Source organism: Myxine glutinosa, chromosome 7, assembly GCF_964187855.1.
Source record: "Myxine glutinosa chromosome 7, kmMyxGlut1.1, whole genome shotgun sequence".
In the NCBI taxonomy this organism is placed as follows: Eukaryota; Metazoa; Chordata; class Myxini; order Myxiniformes; family Myxinidae; genus Myxine; species Myxine glutinosa.
In genome coordinates, this window is record NC_136267.1 from 82,962,535 (window position 1) to 82,980,162 (window position 17,628).

Consider the following 17,628-nt stretch of genomic DNA (forward strand, 5'->3'; position numbering starts at 1 on the left):
AAAAACAAACATGAAGTGGGTGTGATGGATACCACATTATCTTGTGAACCTTCAACACAAAACATTTCTCATAATTGAGGGAATGTTTGTCCATATGACATGCTGGGCAATCTTCCTGGATCTTTCCAATTTCATAACATTCGCTTTTGACAGATTACCAAATGTACATTTCAAATTGAAAATAAGAATACTTTGACTCAAGGACTGATAGCAAAGAACCAGAAAGCAATTAGTGACATGAAACACTTTCAATTTCCTTTAAAATTACAATATTTTGTTTGCTCTATGCAGGCCAGCACTTGGGATTTATTGCTTCATTACCCTCGCCTGAGGAGAGGGTATTGCATTTGAGTCCGTTTTTCTGTTTGTCTGTTTGTTTGTCTGCACAGAATAAATATGATTTTCTCTGCAACCGTTATTGACAGGAAATTTTCACCATAGGTGCACCTCCGCCTGTATAATTTTTTAATGATAATTATGACGTCATCAGTCACGTGGTACGGGTGCCATCTTGCAAACACCGAAAAACTTTGCACCTCTATATCTCCGAACGCAATGCATAGAAAAAATTGAGACATCGCTCATTGTAAAGAACTCTCCATCGGGAGTAACATATGTTAATGACGAGCGTCGTCTAGGAATAAATTGGTGGAGAAAAAAAAATGATGACGTCATCGGTCATGTGGTTCGGCCGCCATATTTGTTTTAACACAAAAGCCTTAAAAACAAACACTGAAAACACGTCCTGGCGAGGTTTTGCAATCTCTGATTGCTCTTTCTAGTTTATTTTATTTTCTACAAAGTCAAGGGTCGTGGAGGAGCGAGAACACAGAACAGATCAGAACACAACAGAACAAAACTAACAGCAGAAGAAGAGATGGAAACATGCAACAGCAGGGTTGAGGAACAAAATAGAGAGAGACTTTGAAGATGAGGGATGTGAAAAAGGAGGAGGATGAGGGGAGCACAATTGGGTGGACAAAATGGATGGCAGAAGCAAACTCAGGAAAATTGGAAAGAAGTGAGCTTGGGGAGAGTTAACGTGGTAGAAAAGACACCAGTCTACAAATTTCTGAACTTCGCTCACATATTCATGGTTGTCATTCAATAGGATCCCACTAATTACTGTATCATCAGCATATTTGATAATATGTTAATTAGGACTTGAACTGCAGCAGTCACCTGTATACAGGAAAACCACCTGTATACAGTCACCACAAGGAAAACAAAATGGGGGAGACAACACAACCTTGTAGTTTATCTGTACTCAAAACCAAACGTGATACCATATTATTACACATCACCTGTGGTCTTTATCCCACTGACAGGCCGGATCTGGACCAATGACCAATGGAAAGCCCCATAGGCCTTTTCTAAAATTGTCCTTACCAACGAGGTCCCAGTACAGTAAGTAACAAGAGACAAATAAGCAATGCTTGACGTCTCGACATCATACTAAAGTACGCAATTTGGTGTCTGTCTGACTGCGACGCATCCAGTCGTTACTTATCCAATCTCAACCAAACTTTCCAGGGGGATGAAGGATCACGTGACTTAATGTGCTACTTTTGCGACTTCATTTGCGACTTTTGCAGTTGTAGTGACATCATTCCCCCACCCACCCCCTCCACAAGGGGGGTTTCCACCTTGGATGAACAAGGTGTATAATTTATTGTTAAAGTGTATAATTTTAACTTATCATGGCATTTCATGTAGCATACATACTGGATGTAAAAAAAACGTTCTTATAACCACAAAAGATTCAGTAAATTCTGTCCAACGTATGATTACCTTCACAACTATTGTTTAACACTAAACGGAAAGAAATTTGGAGGCAACCCGACATCCTTTGAGGAATTATATGCTTGATGTGTCCCCGCACACTAACGTACCCGAGCCATCTCGACTTTCTAGGCCTCTAGGTAGGTTAGGACAAAATGGTCTTTTAGCTAATAAGGTTCCTTAAATGAGTCTTTACGCATGAATGATGTATCCCATTGCCTGTCCGATTTTTCTAGCCATCACATTATATGTGGACTGTATATGGATTGTTTACCAACCACCTTTAGAGGCCTTTTTTCCCCACAGAGCAGGGGTTGGCCTTTTTCGGGCACCGTGGTCCCCTTTTTGAAACAATGTTTTACGGCCGGATGCCCTTCCTGCCGCCAACCCTGTTAGTTGCCTCTTGCGACACGCAGGGAATTACCAGTGAACTGGTGCTCAATTTGCCGACCTCAGAAGGATGACAGGCTGAGTCAACCCCCCTGGTGTTAATTCAGCGATAGACCGGGATTCGAACCCAGGATCCTAGGATCCCAAGCCGGCACCCTAACCGCTAAGTCAACACCAGGCCCTGTATATGGATTGTTTACAAAGTGTTATTTTGGTGCCTTGTATGTGATTTCTCCCAGACATGGCTTCAATTGTGACGTGATGTGCAATATTGCAAATAACACCTTTATGACCCAATTATGACCTTTATTTGATGCATACTTCCATTCCTAATAGTCGCTTGCATTGTTTAATACTCACCTGGGGGAAATTGGGAGAAAATTGGATGTATACATAAATTTTTCTTATTGCTCGCTATTCTTTGCCGTTCTTAATGTTGTATTCTTCAATTTAGCACTTGTTACCCCATGAACATGGGATAAACATATAGCTCCAACAGCTTTATAAAATGATAACCAACTAAGTCCTACACCTGGATTGTAAGATTCCTTCGTTACTAAACTTTTTGAGCACCCTCACGCATTTTTGTGGTGTAGATTCATGGGTAGGAGCAGAAAGTGTGCCCCATCGCACCACACAGGTTGCACCGCACCTGAGTTTCCACAGTTTTCTGGTCTGAGTTTTCCTGAGTTGAGTTTTCCTGAAGTTGAGAGTTGAGTTGAGTTTTCCTGAGTTGCCTGAATTTTCCAGTTTGAGTTTTTCGCACCTGAGTACACAGGTTTCCTTTTATATTTTCAGTCCTCAAACTTCAGCATCACTGGGATCAAAACTTCCTGTGGCATGTGGGCCAAGGGATACACAGACATGTCTCACCAATGTTGTTTTTACAACAACATTTGGAGGCAACCCGACATCCTAAGTTTCTATGACCGTTGTCCATAGAAAAATTAAGGTATGGACATTAGATTTGCACAAATCCTCCAACATGATCTATCTATCTATATATCTATCTATCTCTCTCTCTCTCTCTCTTTCTCTTTCTCTTTCTCTTTCTCTTTCTCTTTCTCTTTCTCTTTCTCTGTCTCTCTCTCACTGTCTCTCTCTCACTCTGTCTCTCTGTCTCTCTGTCTCTCTCTCTCTCTCTCTCTCTCTCTCTCTCTCTCTCCTCTCTCGCGCCCCCTGCTGGCCGTTCGTGTGTTGGGCGTGGCAAGATGGCGTGCACTGGTGTTCGTGTGCTGTAGCTCCGTGCTTGTGTTGTGTTGTCCCCCCCCCCCCCCCCCCATTCCTTCCTTTCCTATCGCGCTTTTGTCGTGTCCTTCTTTACCACCTGTATCCTTTTCCCCCCCTTGAGACAGAGAGAGTGAGAGAAGAGCCCAAAGGTGAGAGCAGACCCGTTCGGTTCAGTTTACCTGCTCCGTCGGTGCTGTTTACCTTACTCGCGTCGTGTGAACTTTATTATTCATTATTTCATTTCGACTTTATTTATTTTGTGTCCTTTCCGCCTGGTCAAGGTGGAAAGGTGAGACATCGCCGTTATGGCGAGTGTTCGTGCACGGCAGGAAGGGTTTGAAACCCTAACAAGGAAGCATGCTTTCGTGTGTGTCCCTCCCGAAGGTGTTCCTACCGAGGACATTATCCTAGCTGTAGGGAATGTTATCGGCGATGAAAATGTCCGCGCCGCGTCGCGGATGAACCAAAAGTTTGTTGTTTTCGTGTCGGACGAGAAGTTCGTGCATGATGTTGTTAGTACCGGTCTGTCATTGAAAGGTGGGCAGTTCGTCATGGTTTCCCCGATGGACACACCGGCGATTAAAGTTATTATTTCAAATGTCGCTCCGTTTATCACAGATGATAAATTAATGGCTGTTCTGACCCGGTATGGAACTGTTGTTTCCCGAATCTCGATGATTCCCCTGGGATGTCGGGATGAACGAGTGAAACATGTTATGAGTTTCCGGAGACAAGTATTCATGGTGCTTCCTGATCGCGGCGACGATACAGGACTAAACATCTCGTTTAAAATTTCGGTAAATGATCGTCAATATCAAATGTACGCTTCGTCAGGCACCTTAACGTGCTTCCTTTGTGGAGCCTTCGGACACGTTAAAAGGTTTTGTCCCAAAGCATCTTGTACGAAGTGCGGCAAATTGGGACACACCAATGTGGGCTGTAAAAAAGAAAACGCCCCGACCGTGCTTCCTCATGCCTCGACCGTGCTTCCTCACGCCTCGACCGTGCTTCCTCACGCCGCGACCGTGCTTCCCCACGCCTCGACCGTGCTCCCCGACGCTCAAACCGTGCTCCCCGATGCTCAAACCGTGCTTCCTGGCGCTCAAACCGTGCTACCTGAAGCCCCGACCGTGCTTCCCGACGCCCCGACTGTGCTTCCTGATGTCCCAACTGTGCTTCCCGAGGTCCCGACTACGCTTCCCGAAGCCCCAACCGTGCTACCTGAAGCCCCAACCGTGCTACCCGAAGCCCCAACCGTGCTTCCCGAAGCCCCGACTGTGCTTCCCGACGCCACGACTGTGCTTCCCGACGCCCCGACCGTGCTTCCCGACGCCCCGGTGCTACCCAAACCCAGTGAGATGGCACTTGGTGATGCTAGTACTGCTGACGAACCCATGAATGAAGAACTTGTCATACTGACCAAAAAACGGAAAGCACCACTAACAAATAGCCCCGATGGTGCGATAAAGAAGGCTGTCTTGGGCAGAGACACTGTCTCTGCAAAAGATGGCAAAACGTTTACAGCAAACGAAAATATCGAACGCCAAAGTGGTAAAGAAGATGTTACTGATTTCCCAAGCTCTGAGAATAAAGCCGACATTGATCCGAACAATGCGGCCATTTTTGAGCCTGAACGCGAAGCCCCACCGGTCCCCCCTCCAGTAGCTGAGCGGACTGGTGACCAAACAAATTGCTCTGTCTCACAAACAGAAATCGTAACCCCGGCTACGCAGAGATCTGCAGCCATTTGCCAAAGCACACATAAAGAAAGTAAGCACCAGTCTGCTCGTGAGTGTGTACCAGAGTACCCAACGAAATCTCAGGAGATGCCTCCAGAGGAGCTCGTGAGAGCTGCAAGTAAGGCCCAAGATCCAGGTGGGACATTATCAGACCTGTCAGAGTCTGAGGACGAGGTGGAAGTGACTGAGCTGTCACAGTCATCAGCATCTCAGTCACAGATACCCCCCCAACACATCGTGTCGTTTCTAGCCGAAACGTACAGACAGCGTAACATAGTCATTAAAGACCATTTTGACGATTTGGCTGCATTCATCCACACTGCAAAATCCATAATTAAAACGCCTGAGCAATTTGACCTGAATAAGTCACAATACCACAGGTTAAGAAAATTCATCACACGTGCAGGTGTAGAGTGTTCCCAGCCACAGGCTGATTTCATCAATACAGGATGAAAACTATAAAACTTGCAACCTTAAATATTAACGGTGGTGGTGCTAGACACCTCCGCCAGGTTCAAGTAAAAAACATATTTCAACGGAAAAAGGTGGATGTGATCTTACTTCAAGAAACTCACATCACACCAAATGTGGAACATAACTGGCATCAACTTTTTAAGAGCCAATGCTATTTCAGCAATTTATCAGCTTCATCTGCTGGAATCGGCTTCTTGCTGAAGCCAGGCCTCGTGTGTGAGTCATGCCATTTTCAGGAGGTAATAAATGGTCGGCTTAGCTCTCTCAAACTAGTAAGCCATAACTTCCATTACACCATTTTTAATGTGTATGCGCCAAGTGATAGCGTAGAGCGTAAGTCCTTCTTCACCGCAATGATAAATCACTTAAGATCAGTTGATTTTGATCATTGTGTGTGTGTCGGAGGTGATTTCAATTGCACCTTCGACCCATCGGTTGACAGAAACTCTGCCGAACCCCATCCTGAGTCCCATGTACACTTATCCAATTTTTTTTAGCACAATGGGCCTCGTTGATGTTTGGCGGTTGCACCACCCAAGCACATCCCAGTACACCTGGTGTCGATGCGCCAATAGTCGAGTATCCCTGGCAAGGCTTGACAGATGGTACATCAACGTACCCTTTAAAAATACTGCGGTTTCTTCAAATATTTTTCCTTCCGTGTTTTCAGACCATCATATGGTAACCCTAAACCTTTCCTTTCCTCAACCCGCAAGTAGGAGCGCTTATTGGAAGTTTAATGTTAGACTTCTAGAAGATGGTATGTTTAAGGAAGCCTTTCGTGTTTTCTGGGCAAGTCTAGTAGCAAAGAAATCTTCCTTTTCTTCATCCAGCATATGGTGGGATAACATGAAATCTCAAATTCGGGTTTTTTGTCAATGTTTCCAATCACACAGCACAAACGACAAGCACTTTACAATGGCCCGGTTGGAATTGGATATTCTACATTTGGAGAATAAATTGGCTCATGAAAACAATGACGCCAATTACCGGTTATTGCTTGTAAAGAAAGCTCTTTTAAGGGAGTTAGTTCAAGAGAAAGCAGCCGGAACATTAATTAGACTTAGAATACAGAATGTAAAGTTATCAGACACCCCAAACAAGTCTTTCTTTCATTTAGAATCCTTAAGCAAGCCATCACGGCTAATCTCTTCTGTTCTGGACTCAAGAGGCAACGTTGTTGTCAACGAGGATGATGTTAGAATAAACATTATTGAATTCTTTACAAAACTTTTTGAGGAGCAGACTGTTTGTAATGATACAATGATGGATTTAACCTCTCACCTCCCCTCCCTAACTGAGGCTCAACGGTTGGAGCTTGACCTACCAATCACCCTCCTTGAGCTAACCTGTGCTCTTGCTGCCATGGATTCAGGGAAAGCTCCGGGTATTGACGGTCTACCTCCCGAATTCTATCTGACATTTTGGGACCTTTTAGGCCCTGAGTTGCTGAATGTTTTGGACACTTCTATACAGACTGGTATAATGCCGCTGAGTCTAAGAAGAGCCGTAGTGTGCTTGCTCCCGAAAACTGAAGATCCCCGACTTTTGGTGAACTGGCGACCGATCTCCCTGCTGTGCACAGACTACAAGCTTTTTTCAAAAGTACTAGCTAATCGACTAAAAAAGGTTATCGGTGATCTAGTACTGCCAGAACAGAGTTACTGTGTTCCTGGAAGATCCATCCATGATAATATTTCTTTAATCAGAGATCTCATTGATGGTAACCGTGTTAAAGAAGACTTTGGAATGATGTCGCTTGATCTTGAAAAGGCATTTGACAGTATCGACCATAAGTTTATGCATCATGTGTTACAGGCATGCGGCCTCGGAGCAAACTTTCGTTCCTACATTTCCTTGCTATACACGGATGTATTTAGCTTAATTAAGATTAATAATGTGCTGGCTCCCCCCATCAAGGTTCGGAGAGGGGTCCGGCAAGGGTGCCCAGTCTCTGGTTTATTGTTTGCTCTTTCTTTAGAGCCTCTTCTCAATCTACTGAGAAAGAAGATTTCTGGAATAGCACTCACTCCCATGAGTGCACCGCTAACCCTATGTGCTTATGCGGATGACGTCTGCATCTTTGTAAAAGATAAGGATGATATCGATATCGTTGTTGAGTGCCTGTCAAAGTTTCACGCTGCCTCCTCTTTAAAAATCAATTGGAACAAGAGCAAGACGTTATGGATACCCTCCCTTTATCGCAACCTTCTTCAGCCTGTACCACAGCCGCCCCCATCCCTCCCCGCAGGGTTGCTGTGGGGAAGTGAGGGAATTAAGTACTTGGGCATATTCCTTGGTTCCCCACAGTATGCTCAAAGAAATTGGGACGGGGTAATTGAGCAAGTGGGAGAAAGATTGAACCGATGGAAAAGGGTTTTACCTCATTTGTCCTTCAAGGGCCGTGTGCTAGTGATCAACAACTTAGTTGCCACAATGTTGTGGCATAGGTTCATCTGCCTGCAACCGCCGGAGGCCCTACTCAAAGCACTCCAGGGCAAACTGGTGGACTTCTTCTGGGGAGGCTACCACTGGCTACGACCCGATGTGATATGTCGCCCCTCGGCTGAGGGTGGCCACAACCTCGTCGACATCAAAGCCCGCCTAATGGCCTTCCGGCTGCGGTCCATTCAACGTCTCCTCTACATGGAACATCTGCCAGGCCGGCTCCCTGCACGCCTTGTACTGCAGCGAGCGGGTAGGCTCGGGTACGGGTTTGAACTCTTTCAAATGAACCTCCAGCATGTCGACATATCGGTTCTCCCTGCTTTTTACCAAAGCCTCTTAAATGCCTGGCAGAGCCTTTCTGTGAGTCGTCAGGCGGACACATATGTAACGAAAATGCTGGCACACGAGCCTTTGTTCTATAACCCTCTCTTTCCCGACATTCCAAAGAGTCGAGATTTTTGCCAACACTTTATAGCAGCTGGTATTGTGAAGGTGCGGCATCTCCGACATGACTCAGGGTATGGTTGGAAATCCGTAAGTGAAATCGCCGACCTGACAGGGATTTGGTCCCATAGGATGATTGCAAAAATTTTGAGGAAAATGATTCAGTTGGGACGGCAACTTGGCCTAACTTGGACTCGAGGTACAGAAGAAGATCTAAATGAGCCGACAGTGCCTAAATTAATTGTTGAACCCATTCAAAACGATTTGCCCCCTGTTAGCGATGGGTCAAAGCTTTTCCAGACAATGGACAGCAAGGGCATCTACAAGATGTGCCTCAAGCTGTTAAATGGGAACCCTTCGTTAAGTGGAGTTACCCGATGGAAAGGATTGTTACCCGGAGGACCCCCCTCCGAACCTATCTGGGAAGCCATGTATAGTGAGCCCACATCCAAAAGAACAGGTGATCTCCAGTGGCGTTTGGCCCACTGGATTGTTCCCTCTAACACATTTATTAGACATTTTTCTCCTGTATCTGTTTGTTGTCCCTTCTGTACAGTCAATGAGGACTTGTTTCACGCATTCATAGACTGTATCCGATTATTTCCTTTGTTTCATTGGTTGAATTACATTGCACATGAAATGCATGTTACTTTTTCTTTGAGAAGTTTCGTCTTTGGTTTTGCCCCTAAACAGAATCCTGCATCTAAACTGTTTAGTTTCCTAATAGCAACTGCGAAACTTGCTGTTTATTTAACAAGAAAAGACAAACTATCTGGCAAACCGATAGAGCACTGCAATATCATGTTGTGTTTGAATGCATTAATCTCAGCAAGATTGAAACTGGAATTTACCCTGTCCAACGAGTCCGGAAATTTTCATAACTTTGTTGATACTTGGTGTGTTGGTGGGTTTTGTGAGGTTAAAGAAAATGAATTTAGAATACTGTTGTGAGACACTGATTGTTTTTTATTTGATGATCATTGGGTGCTTCTTCTTTTTCTTTTTTTCTTTTTGTTGGCATTATTGATTTTATTGCAAAACGTGTATATTGTTACTTTTATATCTTTGTAATAAAAGGACTAAAAAGTCAAAGTCTCACTCTGTCTCTCTCTCTGTCTCTCTCTCTCTCACTCTGTCTCTGTCTCTCTCTCTCTCTCCCTCTCTCTCACTCGCTCTCTCTCTCTCTCTCTCTCTCTCTCTCTCTCTCTCTCTCTCTCTCTCGCGCCCCCTGCTGGCCGTTCGTGTGTTGGGCGTGGCAAGATGGCGTGCACTGGTGCTCGTGTGCTGTAGCTCCGTGCTTGTGTTGTGTTGTCCCCCCCCCCCCCCCCATTCCTTCCTTTCCCATCGCGCCTTTGTCGTGTCCCTCTTCACCACCTGTGCCCCTTTCCCTCCCTTGAGACAGAGAGAGCGAGAGAAGAGCCCAAAGGTGAGAGCAGACCCGTTCGGTTCAGTCTACCTGCTCCGTCGGTGCTGTTTACCTTACTCGCGTCGTGTGAACTTTATTATTCATTATTTCATTTCGACTTTATTTATTTTGTGTCCTTTCCGCCTGGTCAAGGTGGAAAGGTGAGACATCGCCGTTATGGCGAGTGTTCGTGCACGGCAGGAAGGGTTTGAAACCCTAACAAGGAAGCATGCTTTCGTGTGTGTCCCTCCCGAAGGTGTTCCTACCGAGGACATTATCCTAGCTGTAGGGAATGTTATCGGCGATGAAAATGTCCGCGCCGCGTCGCGGATGAACCAAAAGTTTGTTGTTTTCGTGTCGGACGAGAAGTTCGTGCATGATGTTGTTAGTACCGGTCTGTCATTGAAAGGTGGGCAGTTCGTCATGGTTTCCCCGATGGACACACCGGCGATTAAAGTTATTATTTCAAATGTCGCTCCGTTTATCACAGATGATAAATTAATGGCTGTTCTGACCCGGTATGGAACTGTTGTTTCCCGAATCTCGATGATTCCCCTGGGATGTCGGGATGAACGAATGAAACATGTTATGAGTTTCCGGAGACAAGTATTCATGGTGCTTCCTGATCGCGGCGACGATACAGGACTAAACATCTCGTTTAAAATTTCGGTAAATGATCGTCAATATCAAATGTACGCTTCGTCAGGCACCTTAACGTGCTTCCTTTGTGGAGCCTTCGGACACGTTAAAAGGTTTTGTCCCAAAGCATCTTGTACGAAGTGCGGCAAATTGGGACACACCAATGTGGGCTGTAAAAAAGAAAACGCCCCGACCGTGCTTCCTCATGCCTCGACCGTGCTTCCTCACGCCTCGACCGTGCTTCCCCACGCCTCGACCGTGCTTCCCCACGCCTCGACCGTGCTTCCTCACGCCTCGACCGTGCTCCCCGACGCTCAAACCGTGCTCCCCGACGCTCAAACCGTGCTTCCTGGCGCTCAAACCGTGCTACCTGAAGCCCCGACCGTGCTTCCCGACGCCCCGACTGTGCTTCCTGATGTCCCAACTGTGCTTCCCGAGGTCCCGACTACGCTTCCCGAAGCCCCAACCGTGCTACCTGAAGCCCCAACCGTGCTACCCGAAGCCCCAACCGTGCTTCCCGAAGCCCCGACTGTGCTTCCCGACGCCACGACTGTGCTTCCCGATGCCCCGACCGTGCTTCCCGACGCCCCGGTGCTACCCAAACCCAGTGAGATGGCACTTGGTGATGCTAGTACTGCTGACGAACCCATGAATGAAGAACTTGTCATACTGACCAAAAAACGGAAAGCACCACTAACAAATAGCCCCGATGGTGCGATAAAGAAGGCTGTCTTGGGCAGAGACACTGTCTCTGCAAAAGAGAGCAAAACGTTTACAGCAAACGAAAATATCGAACGCCAAAGTGGTAAAGAAGATGTTACTGATTTCCCAAGCTCTGAGAATAAAGCCGACATAAATCCGAACAATGCGGCCATTTTTGAGCCCGAACGCGAAGCCCCACCGGTCCCCCCTCCAGTAGCTGAGCGGACTGGCGACCAAACAAATTGCTCTGTCTCACAAACAGAAATCGTAACCCCGGCTACGCAGAGATCTGCAGCCATTTGCCAAAGCACACATAAAGAAAGTAAGCACCAGTCTGCTCGTGAGTGTGTACCAGAGTACCCAACGAAATCTCAGGAGATGCCTCCAGAGGAGCTCGTGAGAGCTGCAAGTAAGGCCCAAGATCCAGGTGGGACATTATCAGACCTGTCAGAGTCTGAGGACGAGGTGGAAGTGACTGAGCTGTCACAGTCATCAGCATCTCAGTCACAGATACCCCCCCAACACATCGTGTCGTTTCTAGCCGAAACGTACAGACAGCGTAACATAGTCATTAAAGACCATTTTGACGATTTGGCTGCATTCATCCACACTGCAAAATCCATAATTAAAACGCCTGAACAATTTGACCTGAATAAGTCACAATACCACAGGTTAAGAAAATTCATCACACGTGCAGGTGTAGAGTGTTCCCAGCCACAGGCTGATTTCATCAATACAGGATGAAAACTATAAAACTTGCAACTTTAAATATTAACGGTGGTGGTGCGAACCACCTCCGCCAGGTTCAAGTAAAAAACATATTTCAACGGAAAAAGGTGGATGTGATCTTACTTCAAGAAACTCACACCACACCTAATGTGGAACATAACTGGCATCAACTTTTTAAGAGCCAATGCTATTTCAGCAATTTATCAGCTTCATCTGCTGGAATCGGCTTCTTGCTGAAGCCAGGCCTCGTGTGTGAGTCATGCCATTTTCAGGAGGTAATAAATGGTCGGCTTAGCTCTCTCAAACTAGTAAGCCATAACTTCCATTACACCATTTTTAATGTGTATGCGCCAAGTGATAGCGTAGAGCGTAAGTCCTTCTTCACCGCAATGATAAATCACTTAAGATCAGTTGATTTTGATCATTGTGTGTGTGTCGGAGGTGATTTCAATTGCACCTTCGACCCATCGGTTGACAGAAATTCTGCCGAACCCCATCCTGAGTCCCATGTACACTTATCCAATTTTTTTAACACAATGGGCCTCGTTGATGTTTGGCGGTTGCACCACCCAAGCACATCCCAGTACACCTGGTGTCGATGCGCCAATAGTCGAGTATCCTTGGCAAGGCTTGACAGATGGTACATCAACGTACCCTTTAAAAATACTGCGGTTTCTTCAAATATTTTTCCTTCCGTGTTTTCAGACCATCATATGGTAACCCTAAACCTTTCCTTTCCTCAACCCGCAAGTAGGAGCGCTTATTGGAAGTTTAATGTTAGACTTCTAGAAGATGGTATGTTTAAGGAAGCCTTTCGTGTTTTCTGGGCAAGTCTAGTAGCAAAGAAATCTTCCTTTTCTTCATCCAGCATATGGTGGGATAACATGAAATCTCAAATTCGGGTTTTTTGTCAATGTTTCCAATCACACAGCACAAACGACAAGCACATTACAATGGCCCGGTTAGAATTGGATATTCTACATTTGGAGAATAAATTGGCTCATGAAAACAATGACGCCAATTACCGGTTATTGCTTGTAAAGAAAGCTCTTTTAAGGGAGTTAGTTCAAGAGAAAGCAGCCGGAACATTAATTAGACTTAGAATACAGAATGTAAAGTTATCAGACACCCCAAACAAGTCTTTCTTTCATTTAGAATCCTTAAGCAAGCCATCACGGCTAATCTCTTCTGTATTGGACTCAAGAGGCAACGTTGTTGTCAACGAGGATGATGTTAGAATAAACATTATTGAATTCTTTACAAAACTTTTTGAGGAGCAGACTGTTTGTAATGATACAATGATGGATTTAACCTCTCACCTCCCCTCCCTAACTGAGGCTCAACGGTTGGAGCTTGACCTACCAATCACCCTCCTTGAGCTAACCTGTGCTCTTGCTGCCATGGATTCAGGGAAAGCTCCGGGTATTGACGGTCTACCTCCCGAATTCTTCCTGACATTTTGGGACCTTTTAGGCCCTGAGTTGCTGAATGTTTTGGACACTTCTATACAGACTGGTATAATGCCGCTGAGTCTAAGAAGAGCCGTAGTGTGCTTGCTCCCGAAAACTGAAGATCCCCGACTTTTGGTGAACTGGCGACCGATCTCCCTGCTGTGCACGGACTACAAGCTCTTTTCAAAAGTACTAGCTAATCGACTAAAAAAGGTTATTGGTGATCTAGTACTGCCAGAACAGAGTTACTGTGTTCCTGGAAGATCCATCCATGATAATATTTCTTTAATCAGAGATCTCATTGATGGTAACCGTGTTAAAGAAGACTTTGGAATGATGTCGCTTGATCTTGAAAAGGCATTTGACAGTATCGACCATAAGTTTATGCATCATGTGTTACAGGCATGCGGCCTCGGAGCAAACTTTCGTTCCTACATTTCCTTGCTATACACGGATGTTTTTAGTTTAATTAAGATTAATAATGTGCTGGCTCCCCCCATCAAGGTTCGGAGAGGGGTCCGGCAAGGGTGCCCAGTCTCTGGTTTATTGTTTGCTCTTTCTTTAGAGCCTCTTCTCAATCTACTGAGAAAGAAGATTTCTGGAATAGCACTCACTCCCATGAGTGCACCGCTAACCCTATGTGCTTATGCGGATGACGTCTGCATCTTTGTAAAAGATAAGGATGATATTGATATCGTTGTTGAGTGCCTGTCAAAGTTTCACGCTGCCTCCTCTTTAAAAATCAATTGGAACAAGAGCAAGACGTTATGGATACCCTCCCTTTATCGCAACCTTCTTCAGCCTGTACCACAGCCGCCCCCATCCCTCCCCGCAGGGTTGCTGTGGGGAAGTGAGGGAATTAAGTACTTGGGCATATTCCTTGGTTCCCCACAGTATGCTCAAAGAAATTGGGACGGGGTAATTGAGCAAGTGGGAGAAAGATTGAACCGATGGAAAAGGGTTTTACCTCATTTGTCCTTCAAGGGCCGTGTGCTAGTGATCAACAACTTAGTTGCCACAATGTTGTGGCATAGGTTCATCTGCCTGCAACCGCCGGAGGCCCTACTCAAAGCACTCCAGGGCAAACTGGTGGACTTCTTCTGGGGAGGCTACCACTGGCTACGACCCGATGTGATATGTCGCCCCTCGGCTGAGGGTGGCCACAACCTCGTCGACATCAAAGCCCGCCTAATGGCCTTCCGGCTGCGGTCCATTCAACGTCTCCTCTACATGGAACATCTGCCAGGCCGGCTCCCTGCACGCCTTGTACTGCAGCGAGCGGGTAGGCTCGGGTACGGGTTTGAACTCTTTCAAATGAACCTCCAGCATGTCGACATATCGGTTCTCCCTGCTTTTTACCAAAGCCTCTTAAATGCCTGGCAGAGCCTTCCTGTGAGTCGTCAGGCGGACACATATGTAACGAAAATGCTGGCACACGAGCCTTTGTTCTATAACCCTCTCTTTCCCGACATTCCAAAGAGTCGAGATTTTTGCCAACACTTTATAGCAGCTGGTATTGTGAAGGTGCGGCATCTCCGACATGACTCAGGGTATGGTTGGAAATCCGTAAGTGAAATCGCCGACCTGACAGGGATTTGGTCCCATAGGATGATTGCAAAAATTTTGAGGAAAATGATTCAGTTGGGACGGCAACTTGGCCTAACTTGGACTCGAGGTACAGAAGAAGATCAAAATGAGCCGACAGTGCCTAAATTAATTGTTGAACCCATTCAAAACGATTTGCCCCCTGTTAGCGATGGGTCAAAGCTTTTCCAAACAATGGACAGCAAGGGCATCTACAAGATGTGCCTCAAGCTGTTAAATGGGAACCCTTCGTTAAATGGAGTTACCCGATGGAAAGGATTGTTACCCGGAGGACCCCCCTCCGAACCTATCTGGGAAGCCATGTACAGTGAGCCCACATCCAAAAGAACAGGTGATCTCCAGTGGCGTTTGGCCCACTGGATTGTTCCCTCTAACACGTTTATTAGACATTTTTCTCCTGTATCTGTTTGTTGTCCCTTCTGTACAGTCAATGAGGACTTGTTTCACGCATTCATAGACTGTATCCGATTATTTCCTTTGTTTCATTGGTTGAATTACATTGCACATGAAATGCATGTTACCTTTTCTTTGAGAAGTTTCGTCTTTGGTTTTGCCCCTAAACAGAATCCTGCATCTAAACTGTTTAGTTTCCTAATAGCAACTGCGAAGCTTGCTGTTTATTTAACAAGAAAAGACAAACTATCTGGCAAACCGATAGAGCACTGCAATATCATGTCGTGTTTGAATGCATTAATCTCAGCAAGATTGAAACTGGAATTTACCCTGTCCAATGAGTCCGGAAATTTTCATAACTTTGTTGATACTTGGTGTGTTGGTGGGTTTTGTGAGGTTAAAGAAAATGAATTTAGAATACTGTTGTGAATACTGATTGTTTTTTTATTTATTTGATGATCATTGGGTGCTTCTTCTTTTTCTTTTTTTCTTTTTGTTGGCATTATTGATTTTATTGCAAAACGTGTATATTGTTACTTTTATATCTTTGTAATAAAAGGACTAAAAAGTCAAAGTCTCTCTCTCTCTCTGTCTCTCTCTCTCTCTCTCTCTCTCTCGCTCTCTCTCGCGCCCCCTGCTGGTCGTTTGCATGCTGGTTGTACTGTCATGGCGTCTGCTTGTGGAGGCCTGTGAGTGCTCTGTGTTGTTGCTCCATTCCCCCCCCCCCCCCCCCGTTTTCCCCCCTCTGTGTCCTTGTACCTGTTCGTGGAGTCTTCCTGGTGATTCCCATATACGTTGAGACGGGAGAGAGAGCCGGAGAGCACAGGGTGATCGCTGGTAAGGGTTCGCCGTTTTTGGGCGTCGCCCGATCGGTGTTTGCTCCTTCATCTTAAACCTCTATTTCCTTTTTTTCCTTTCGTTTATCCTTCCTTCAGTTTGTTTTGTTGCCTCCCTTTTCCGAAGTTAGGGAAATCGGAGAGGTCTGATTGCTTCCCATTCCCGGAGTTCGGGTAGGGAAGATTGTATTATATATTCACCCTCCCCGAGTTGGGGAGGGGTTGTAAGTGCAGCTGTTCCAGCATGGCAGCTGCACTATCTCGATTTACGGCCTTTCAGAGCCTGACCCGTAAGCACGGGTTCTTTTGTGTACCTCCGGAACGTGAGGTTAGTGTCGAGGACGTTGTCCTCGCAACCGGTCGTGTTGTCGGGATCGACAAGGTTGTTGCCGCTTCGCGGATGAACAAGCGGATCGTTATTTTTTTGTCCGACGTGGATTGTGTCCCACAAATTGTCGAACAGGGTTTGACAATCGATCCAGATTTATTTGTAATGATTTCCCCACTAGATAGCCCAGCGATAAAAGTCGTGATATCAAATTGCCCCCCATTTGTATCCGACGATGTACTAATTAAAGAGTTGTCCCGATACGGTACCATCGTGTCTCGTATCTCCATGATTCCCTTCGGGTCACGAAACAACGATTTAAGGCACGTGGTTTCATTCCGGCGGCAAGTGTTTATGATTTAAAAAAATTCCCAGAAGGATTTAAACCTTATAATAAAATTAAAACATCAACAGAACGAATATACAGTGTACGTGTCCACCAACGTTCTAAAATGTTTTGGCTGCGGACAATTTGGGCATGTTAAGCATGACTGCCCCCGAAAAGAGAATTCTCCACAAGTGCAACCTCCCCTCCGAACCGGGAATAAGCAACCCCCCCACCTTCCCACCACCGGTCCAAACCCTTCCACCACCGACCCAAGCCTTCCCACCACCGACCCAAGCCTTCCCACCACCGAACCAAGCCTTCCCGCCGCCGAACCAAGCCCTCCCACCACCGACCCGAACCTTCCCACCATCGACCCAAGCCTTACCACCACTGATCCCAATCTGTCCACCACCGACCCAAGCCCTCTTGCCACCAATCCAAACCCCCCCGCCGTACTCCCTTCCCCTCCCCTTGAAACAGGGGCCCCTCCCTCTACTGAAGGATCTAATTGCAGCCATCTCCTGTTAACTATAGATCTCACCCCCCAGGCGACATCGTCCAATCACAGCTTGTTGCCTGCTATAACTGATCCTACCTCTCCCGCCGTGGTAGCCGATGGGAATCCCCTCCCGATGATCACGTCCTCCCCCCCCCCCCCTCCCCCCAAACCCTTGCAATCTCTTCCCACTAACCAGGACGAGTTTC